At 43.9% G+C, this 9,752-nt stretch overlaps 1 non-coding gene across 1 annotated transcript; it reads left to right on the top strand.

Annotated features, from left to right (window-relative positions):
* The first annotated feature begins 8,143 nt into the window (after nucleotides 1–8,143).
* Nucleotides 8,144–8,306, top strand: LOC112321199 (U1 spliceosomal RNA). Its single transcript, XR_002976494.1, has one exon. It is a non-coding gene; the product is annotated as a U1 spliceosomal RNA (small nuclear RNA).
* The last annotated feature ends 1,446 nt before the right edge of the window (nucleotides 8,307–9,752 follow it).

Raw genomic sequence — 9,752 nt, 5'->3', positions numbered from 1 at the left:
TATTTGTAAACTATTTTATAAAATGTGCAAAATAATGGTCACTGCATGTTTTATGGGGGAAAAAACCTAGAAAATATTCTCTCAGTAAGCACACTTTTTTTTAACTTTATTTCCCTATAAAACCATGTTCACTGCTTCATTTTGGAGGACAAACTCACTCTATTTTCATTTTCGGGGCATCAAATATCCAAAAAGCAAACAATTATTGAGAGCTAACCGTGTGTCACATGTTACGCTAAGCATTTTATTTGCAATAATACGCAGAAAATCTCGAGGATTTGGACCTGTTGCCATCCCATCCTATGGATACGTATTGCAAAATCTCTTGTTATGATTAAGATTCTTCATGTAGTAAGTTCATATTCATGCTACTTAAAATGCAGAATACCGTGTTAGATGATTCACAAAGATCCAACAGCTCAATGACAGTTTATATTAGGAAAGAAACCACATATTTTGGTTGAGTGTAAATTGGTGGGACTCTAGAGAGTGCAGTTTGACAAGACATTTGTGCTCGTTTCCCCCGTGACTATACTTTGGGGAACTTACCATCCCCGCACAGATGCAAGTGAGGCAGCTTCAGTAGCAGCCACGGTAGCATTGTTCGCGATCGCCAAAGAGGAAAATGTAAATGTTTACAAGCAGCGAACAGGTTAAATAAACTGTTTTACAGCCACAACATGTAATCCTATCCATCAGAAAAGAAGAATGAGGAAGCCATATACTAATGTGAAAATACAGTATCTCCAAGATATAAAACATGAAAAAAGCAAGGTTTAAAATGCTGTGTGTAACGGATTACTGCCTGTGTATTGCTGACCCCGAGAAGGAATATACATGTCCAAAAGGAACCCTTGTGGTTAACAGGGCCCAGATTTGTAGTCAAAGTCTAGCAGCCACGGTTTACAGAGGCCTCTCACACACCCAGCATTTCAGGCGAAGGCTCAGGCTGAGCTGCCAGGCCTCCTGCACTGCGTTCCTGCTGTCTAACCTGAACCTTATAAAGGAGTTCTTGGAATCCTATTTTCACCAATTGGCTGAGATCTGCCCCATCCAGTTGGAGCTTCTCATTTGCACCTTCACCAATGAATCAGAGTAGCTCTATTGCAACCAATCAGAGGTTGAGATTTTAACCAATCAGGACAGTGCTATTTGAACCAATTAGACTGTGAGAAATGGACCAATCAGGTGATAGGGCAGGCATTCTCTCTATACAAGCAAGTCTCCCATTCTGCTCCGGCTGCATTTTAGGTTTCCGCCCGAGGTTGCGTTTCCGTGGTTTGCAAACCGTTTACCTGAATAAAGTTTTTCCATGTAGGGAATCCTGTTGGCATTGGACTGACGGCAGTGACAATGTGTTGACATTAAAAAAGGGAGAAAAAGTAATATACATCCGGAGCTTGTTATCTGTTTGCTTTTCTGGATCCCGTCCTCACCACTCTCTACTGACTGCGTGCTCTAAGCAAATTTTATGAACTGTGTGTGACGGTGAATTTTGAGTCAACATGGCTAGGTCAAACACCAGTCTAGATGATGCTGTGAAGGTATATTTCAGATACGATTAGTATTTAAATAAGTAGATTTTGAGTAATGAAGAAACTCTTCACAATGGGACTAAGCCTTATCCAATCAATGAAAGGCTTGAAAGGTGAAGACCGAGGTCTCCCAAGAAAGGAATTCTGCCTCTAGAATGCAACATGGAAATTCTGCCTGTTTCCGGTCGTGGGACTCAGAACTGCAGCACAGTCAACATGCCTCTGAATCTCCAGCCTGCTGGCTCCCCCTGCAGATTCCAGATTCACCATCCCCTCGACCGTGTGAGTCAGTTTACGAAAACCGGCCTCTTTCTCTCTCTCTTCCTGTCTCTCCATAGACAGGGTCTGGCACAAATAACGCCCCCCCCTCCCCCATTACAAAATCATAAGCATGTGATTCTGTAACAACAATCTCACACTCAAGCACACCATATGACATTTTAGGTGAAATGTTGAAATTAAAACTATAAATTTTTACACCCACATTATTACCCTACCAACCACACTCAAGCAGGTGTTACTTCTGCCAGACTCCGTGTATAGGGGCTGTTTCTTATAAGATCTTTAGACTTAGTTGACGACTATCACAGGTTGGGTTGTCTGGACTCATGTATTGGGGAGAGCTCTGGAGATCGGCATTTTGGGAAGAGACCTGAGTGAGGAGCAGGGTAGCCCATTCCTACAGGTCAGCCCTTAGCGGGCGGTGGCACGGAGGAGGGTAGATCAGAGGAGCGTGCAGGAGCTAATCAACACAGGCTCGTTTTATAGGAGTTGGGGAATATGCCTCTGGCTCTTTTAACTGCCATCCCAATAAATTTAACAACGATAAAAAGATACATTACTGTCACACATATGCTTTAATTTGGTGGTGGTTATACTTTCAAGGAGCCTGCCCGTAGAAACCTCCACTTTCTCCCCATGAAAAGGTCTATGGGTCCCACAGGAAGGTCTGAGCATTCTTGCAGTGCAGGGGTCGGGGATTAACTTTATTAAATCCAGTGTTTCCCAGATGTATTTGTGCACAACCTGCCTTTCAGATCACATGGTCATACCCTCAGGAACACACTTTAACTGTGGTTGGGCTTTCTTCAGGAACACAGCCTCCAATGAAGGCATTGTTCTTACAAGAAATATGATTCCTTGTATGGGGAAGATTCCAACTGACTGTGGCAGAAACAGGGTCTGCCTGTACGTGTCTGGTCGAGCGCCATAACACGGAAACAAAACAAGACACACCTAACTAGAAGGAGGAGGATAGGGGGGAAATACAAGGGAGGGGGTGGAGGCTGTTTTGAAACAGGTTTGGAAGATATAGTAAGCATCAAGGGAAATTATAAGAGCCCAAATGGAGAACAGCTTTGCTTGTTTTTAAATAAAAAATGGAATAGGGGAAAGCTCAATCCCCAGAAGGCTGGGTGGAGGAGAGGCGGCACACTGAAGAGCAGGTGGGGTAGATTCCCAGAGAGGCGGGCGTGGGACTGGGGTTCAGGTGCACCAAGGCATTTGGTTTCCAGCTAAACTGGCTGGTCGTGGAGCAGCCAGAAAGCAGCAGTTCGAGATCCCGCAGGGACTCTGCTTCGGGGGAACCAGCCAGTCTGGGGGAAGGATGCTGACTGAAAAGCATGCCTTCTATGTGCAGCTGTCAGGCAAGGTCAAACGACTCTCAGTGTGTCTGTATTTTCCCCCTCTGTGTCTGACTTGTTCGGTGAGCTGGCCCCATGCTGGGCTGACTGCACTGTCTGAAGCCGAGACTGCCATAAGTTTTTATGCTGTTGTAGTGCCTGAGGTCAAGGGGAGGGGCAGGTTGGAGGAGACTGGGTTGTCTTCTGATTCTAAGATGACCCTCTGAAGAGGAGTAGAAGTGTACATCTCTCTCCCCTTGGTCCGTAGGAGGGGGCGAACAAGGTGAGGTGGGGTGAACATGAAGTGCCCTGCAATTCAGCAAGCACCGGGAAGTTCTACCACCTGAGCTAAGGGTAGATGCTGGGAATCACCTTTGCACGCACTGAGTTTTTTTCTGTTTTCTTTTTCTTTTTTGCTTTGTTTCGTTTTGCTTTTTTCTAAAATTGTATTTTATTGATTATGCTGTTACAATTGTCCCAACTTTTCCCCCTTTGCCCCCCTCCACCCAGCACCCCCAACTCCCTCGGGCAGTCCCCACACCATTGTTCATGTCCTTGGGTCATGCATATGGATTCTTTGCTGCTCCATTTCCTATGCTGTGCTTTACATCCCCGTGGCTCTTCTGTAACTACTTATTCATACTTCTTAATCCCCTCACCTCTTTACCCACTTCCTCATCTCCATACCTTCTGGCAACCATCAAAATGCTCTCCGTATCTATGATTCTGTCTCTGTTCTTCTTGTTTGCTTAGCCTTTCAAGCTGCTACCCTGGTACTGAAGCTCAGAGGGAGTGAGTCTGTATAAGTTGGTGTGGGGGTTCTTTAAGAGGAAGTGCCTGGGACTCCAGATGTTTCTTCCATCGACTCAATCCCCGCTAGTTTTTGCAGCCAGAAGTTGTGGGGACTCATCTTCCTGGCACAGGAGCCATGAGCTGGGAGGGTCTGGTGTGGGGCTGGGACTCCTCACTCCTGACAGATACCTCCACAATTTTTATCCACCACATGTGGATGTGGGACAAATCTCTTCTGCATCTCTGCCTCTCCTACCAGTCTGGATGGATGTGGTCTCTTTAATTCCGTAGTTGTCGGACTGCCATTCAACTCAATTTCCTATGGTTCTGAGTGATGGTTGCTCTATATTTTAGTTGTAATTTTGAGGTACTGAGTTTTTTTTAAATTAACAAAATACAAAAAAAATGTTAAAAATATATGTAGGGTAACAAAATTATAGTGATACTAACAGACTCGTGGTTGCCAGAGACTAGGGTTGGGGAGAGAGCGAATATCAAGTTTCTTTGTGGAAACAGAATAGCTCTGTATCGTGAATGTGGTGGTGATTATGCAAATCTATACACATAAGATAAAACTTGGTAGACCTGTATACACAACACACACACACAGGGCGTGTAAAAACTAGTGAAGTCTGAAAGCAGCTAGTTCGTAGTGTGGCCCCAAGGTGAAGTTCCTGGTTTAGACCATCTGCACTGGGCTGATGTAGGATGGTATCACCAGGGGAAGGGAGGGCAAGGATGCATAGAAACTCACTGAAATTTTTTTTGAAATTTCTACGTGAGTATAACATTATTTTAAAATAAGGAGCTTTATAAATTGAAGGAGTTTCAAACATAAGAACACAACCTAAATCCATCACTAACAACCCACTTCAGGAAAGAGCTTTACCGTTTTTCTGAAAGCCTTCAGAATACTCTGTCCCCGCTCCTTCCCTCTCCACCCCCATCAGGAAAAACTTCTTGCATTTTCGTTTCCATCATCCCTTTTCTTTTCTTTATAGTTTTACCTTATAAGTTTCTCTCCCCAAAGAATATATTATTAGTTTTGCATGTTCCTGAATGTCATATAAATGAAATCATTCTGCATATATTCTTTCACTAGTTGCTTTTTTACTCAATATTTCCTTTCCAAATTCCATCTGTTGTATGTATCTTTTGGATTTGTTCACTGATGTATTAATTGTGAAACACCACAATTTATTTATCTGTGCTACTGTTTATTAACGTTTGCTCTGGTTTCAATTATTTTTCCCCAATTAAGAACAGTAATAGTATAAACATTCCTCCACATGTCTCCTAGCCCGCAGCACAAGCATTTTTCTAGGGACTGACTATACCTGGGGGTGGAATTACTGGGTCAGAAAGCTGAGCTAGTTTCTAATTTACTAGCTGATGGCAAAGTACTTTCTAAAGTAACTATTGCTGTGAATTCTCAGTAACATTTGATATTGTCAGGATTCTTATTTCTTGTGTATAAGTATAAAATGGTACCTGATTATTGTGGTTTTAATATGCATGTTTTTTTGTAAGTTCTAATAAGATTGAGAACTTTCCATATGTGTTTGTCCATTTCTTTCTCTTCTGTGAAATACACGTTTAACACTTTTGCCCATTTATCAGTTGGATTGTCTTTTTCTTCTTTAATATATTTTATTGGTTATACTATTACAGTTGTCCCAGTTTTTTCCCTTTGTCCCCCTCTGCCTGGTACCCCCATTCCCTCCAGCAGTCTGCCCCTTCGTTCATGTTCACGGGTCATGCATATAAGTTCTTTGGCTTCTCCATTTCCTATACCGTACTTTACATCCCCCTGTCTATTCTGTACCTACCAGTATGTACTGATTTATGGGAGTTCTTTATACATTCTGGAGATTAATTCTTTGTGTTGCAAATACTTTCTTCCAGTTTCTAACTTACCTTTTTCTTTCACTGGTGTCTTTTAAGGGTCATAAACAATAGTTATCACATTTTAAGAATAATTTTATTTATAGCACATATTTTTTCAAAGAAATCTTTATAAACCAGAAAAATCATAAAATAATTCCAATAACTAATTTTAATGCCTTTTGTAATTCTACTTTTACATTTATGTTTTAATATAGTAGAAATGGCTTTTATGTGTTACGTGAAGGGTTCAATTTTATGTTTGAAATATATAGGTAATTCATTTCCTCTCTACCCAGATATGAGCAAACAAAAAAAGAGATATTTCCCCCAGGCATCTGCAAAATCAGCTCCAGAAGAAAACAGATTTCTCTGCATGTTTTTTAAATTTGATCTTCATTGTATGTTTTTCCTTTACCATTTAGTTCCCTTATACCCTCTTCCCTCCGGTGTTCACCACGCTGTTGTCCGTGTCCAGGAGTTTTCATTCCTTTCCGTGCGTGTCTAAACCTCTTCCTGGGCTCTCTATTTTTCTGCACTGGTTTGTCGATGTGCTTTCTCTCCAGTGTCACACTACCTTAATTGCTTTAGCCCTCCCTGGGATAACTTAGTGTCTGGAAGATAAATTCTCCCATGTGGTTCTTCTTTTTGACTGTCTTGTCTGTTCTTTCACATACATTTTAGAATCAGCTTGCCAAGTTTCTCCAGAGCTCAGAGAAATTTTGATTGGAATTATATTGAATTCAAAAAGCCGTGGATCTTCGCATGTCTGTGCACGTGTACTCGATCCCATCCGCAGACCAATGGGTCACTCATACCGCATTGCACCGCATTCGATCATCGGCGCACATCGGGGCCGGGAGGTGGTCTCACGTGGAGGTACAGAAAGCCACTGGTTTCCTTTCCCCCAACGCTAGTACACTGTGGAAGAAGTTGTACCCATACTACCATGACCAGAGTTCTTGCTTAGAGAGCCATTGCCTAAGTCAGACATCAGGCACTGTAATTACTATTACAGAAGTACATTGCCAGTACCCTATTGAACCGTGAAGATTTTATTTCTGGGTATATGCCTACCACAAAACACTGCAGCTAGACCCGGAAGCAAATGCTGTATAACATAGCAGTAAAAAAGAAAAGAAAAAAAAAAGCCTTTTATATCTATTTCATGTCTTCCCACCTATAAATTATTAATAAGAGATTTTGATCAAGGACTATTGGCTCAGTTCAGCTGAGTGTGAGATTATGCAACCTGGCTGCAGGATGAGACTAGAAAAACAGAAAGTCTTGCTCTTAAATTAAATTAATAATTGTATTTTTTGCAGTCCAATTAGGGCTTGATTTTTAAAAAGCCACATGTAGCCTAGAGATACTAGGCACCAGAAACTTGTCAAGCCATTTTCTCCACCACTGAGACCTGGGTACAACCTCATCCATCCTTGTCAGTGAAGCCCAAGGAAGCGTGTGCTGTGGCTTCACCTTTAAAAGTCCTGAATGTTGCTGTGTATCCCATGGTGTCAAAGGCTTTCCGGTAAATTCTTCAGGCACTCACCTTGCGGGAAAAGACATCAGTTCAGTACTCCCTAAGAAGTAGTCCCTTCCTAATGTTGTTTTGTAATCTGATTCTTGTGAGCCGTTCACTGAAGACGATAATGGCCCAGAATCAATGACAAGACACAGAGCCAGACCCTGAACGGATGCTCCAAAAGCTAAGACTCGTGTTCGTTTGACTTAGTGTCAATCCTGTTGACTAATAACATCTAACTCTTAATCGTAGTACTATGATTCAGAAAAGGCATCACTTTCCAAATCGTGTGGGTGTGTACCCCCAAATGACAAAACAGTGTGTAGCAGTTGTTTGGGGGTGAGTTGTTTGAGATCCAGGCCGGATCTTTGCACTCAAGAAACTTACAATTAATGAATAAAACATGAAGGAAACCTTATTACCACAGGACCGGTGGGGACTGCTCACTGAATCAACCTGAGGTGGTCGTGGCTTTGGAGAAGGATCGCGGTGGCAGGCGGAAACAAACAGCCCTGAGTGTTGATCCACCTGTGGCATCGGTGCAGCATCCATTTGGATCAGTGGTCTGTCAACTTTTTGGCCTGCTTCTTCCTGCAAGAAGCACTAAAAGCTGTCTGCCTCCTCCTGTTTGTGCTGCCAGCGTGGGGATAGCCAAGTAAACTGCCCCCGAGCCTGCTCCGCAGGCACAATCTGCTATGTTAATTAATGAAGACACCTCTGGTGGTTAGAGTGTGAGGAGACTTGGTTTGCTCCTTTAAATGCTAGGGTAATTAAACTCTAGTTGAATACTTACCCAGCAGGGAAGACACCACCATCACCAAGGTGGTTTCCCCAGGACAAGGCTTATCCATTGCACTCCGGATGTGCTGACCCCTGCGATTTCTGGAAGGTGGGAAACTTAACTGCGTACTTTGTGGTACTGGGGGACTGCATTCGCACTCTCCCCTGAAAAATAAATAAATAAATAAATTCTAGTTAATATTAAATGCCTGCCGCGTGCCAGGCCTTATCCTAAGCACTTTACATGGTTTATCTCACTTGCCATTCACCAGAGCCCTATGGAATCGGTACTAGAGTTATCCTCATTGAATAGAAAACTTAAGTGGCGCTTCAACAACGGAGAAGCAAACGTGCAACCCAGAGTCCACGTGCCCAGCCGCCACACTCTTCCGACCCTTTAGGAGGCAAAGACTGTCTTGTCCCAGTGTGGCCATCAAAACAGCTTTTGCCTGGAACCTCAGATGCAGGTTCAGTCTCTGTTTCCCCGCGAGCTTTTGTGTCTTGGGTGGGAATGGCTATCCACTGCTGGGCAGGGCCATGGTGGTCAGGGTGTGCCTGGGTCTCTTGCTCTGCAGCAGTCTCAGCAGGCATGACAACTGTTTCCCTGTGGGGCTGGGTTTGGGGGAGCAGGGGAAGCCCCAGTCCACTTTGCTGAACCCACAGGAGCATAGTGACGTCACAAAGCCACCAGAGTACCCCTGGACTGCGCTCTGCCTAAGTTTGCCCGTAGAACCTGCCGGGGTCGGGAGCCCTTCAGACTTCTCAGGAACCCCCAGAGATAAATCTGACCAGGGAGAGAAGAGAAAAAGGGAAGCAGGGGGAAAAAAACCCACAGGAGACATGGTGGTTCTCTGTCAGTTTCAAAATCTATAAATTCTGTAACTTTAGGCAAAATCAGGTTACTCTGGCAGCAAAAACTGCACAATCGCAGCTGTTGCTGGGGGAAAATGCAAGTTTAGAAGAGCGAGACTCTTACCCTCATAAGTTTTGATAACAGTTGCCTTTGGGCCACATTTTCTCATTAGATGCTAATAAATATTTTCCATCACATGCAAGAAAGGTTTTATACAAATTCCATTTCCCAGAACTCAGTGAATGAAATGGAAACCCCCTTTTCTGGTTGTGGAAAAAACAAAAACAAAGAAAACCTGAACCTCCCAGCTCCGTGTGGCTGGAGTCCCCTCTGGCTTTGCTAGGTGGCGCCCCAGGCTAGCTCATGGGCCCGTGGGGCTAGGAAGGGATGGAGGGCTGGCAGAGGCTTCCTAGGGCTCTTCGCCTCTCCAGAGCTAGTCAGGCCCCACACTGACAGGAGCTGCCCCCCATGAGGGGCCAAGGCTCTGGCCTCCAGCATTTTAGGAATCTTTCCCTTTTTGTCTCCTTTCACCTTCCCAGTTGCTCACAGTTGGCCATGAGAAGGGTTTTAGGCCCTGAGTCTTGTCTGTTCTTGAGGAAAACTCTGGGGATCTTAAACCTGACCTTAAATACTGTGTCTCTCTGTCTGAATCTCCCAGAAGTTGTTCCAGAATTTGGGGGGGAAAGCCAAGCTCTTCTTGAAGAAGGGAAGGACAGGACAAGAATCGAAAGGTTGGCACCAGCTACGCCCCCGCCTCCAGA

The sequence above is a fragment of the Desmodus rotundus genome, chromosome 1 (genome assembly GCF_022682495.2).
Source record: "Desmodus rotundus isolate HL8 chromosome 1, HLdesRot8A.1, whole genome shotgun sequence".
Lineage (NCBI taxonomy): Eukaryota > Metazoa > Chordata > Mammalia > Chiroptera > Phyllostomidae > Desmodus > Desmodus rotundus.
The sequence above is the reverse complement of the archived record's forward strand: the minus strand, read 5'-3'. Positions and strand labels throughout refer to the sequence as shown.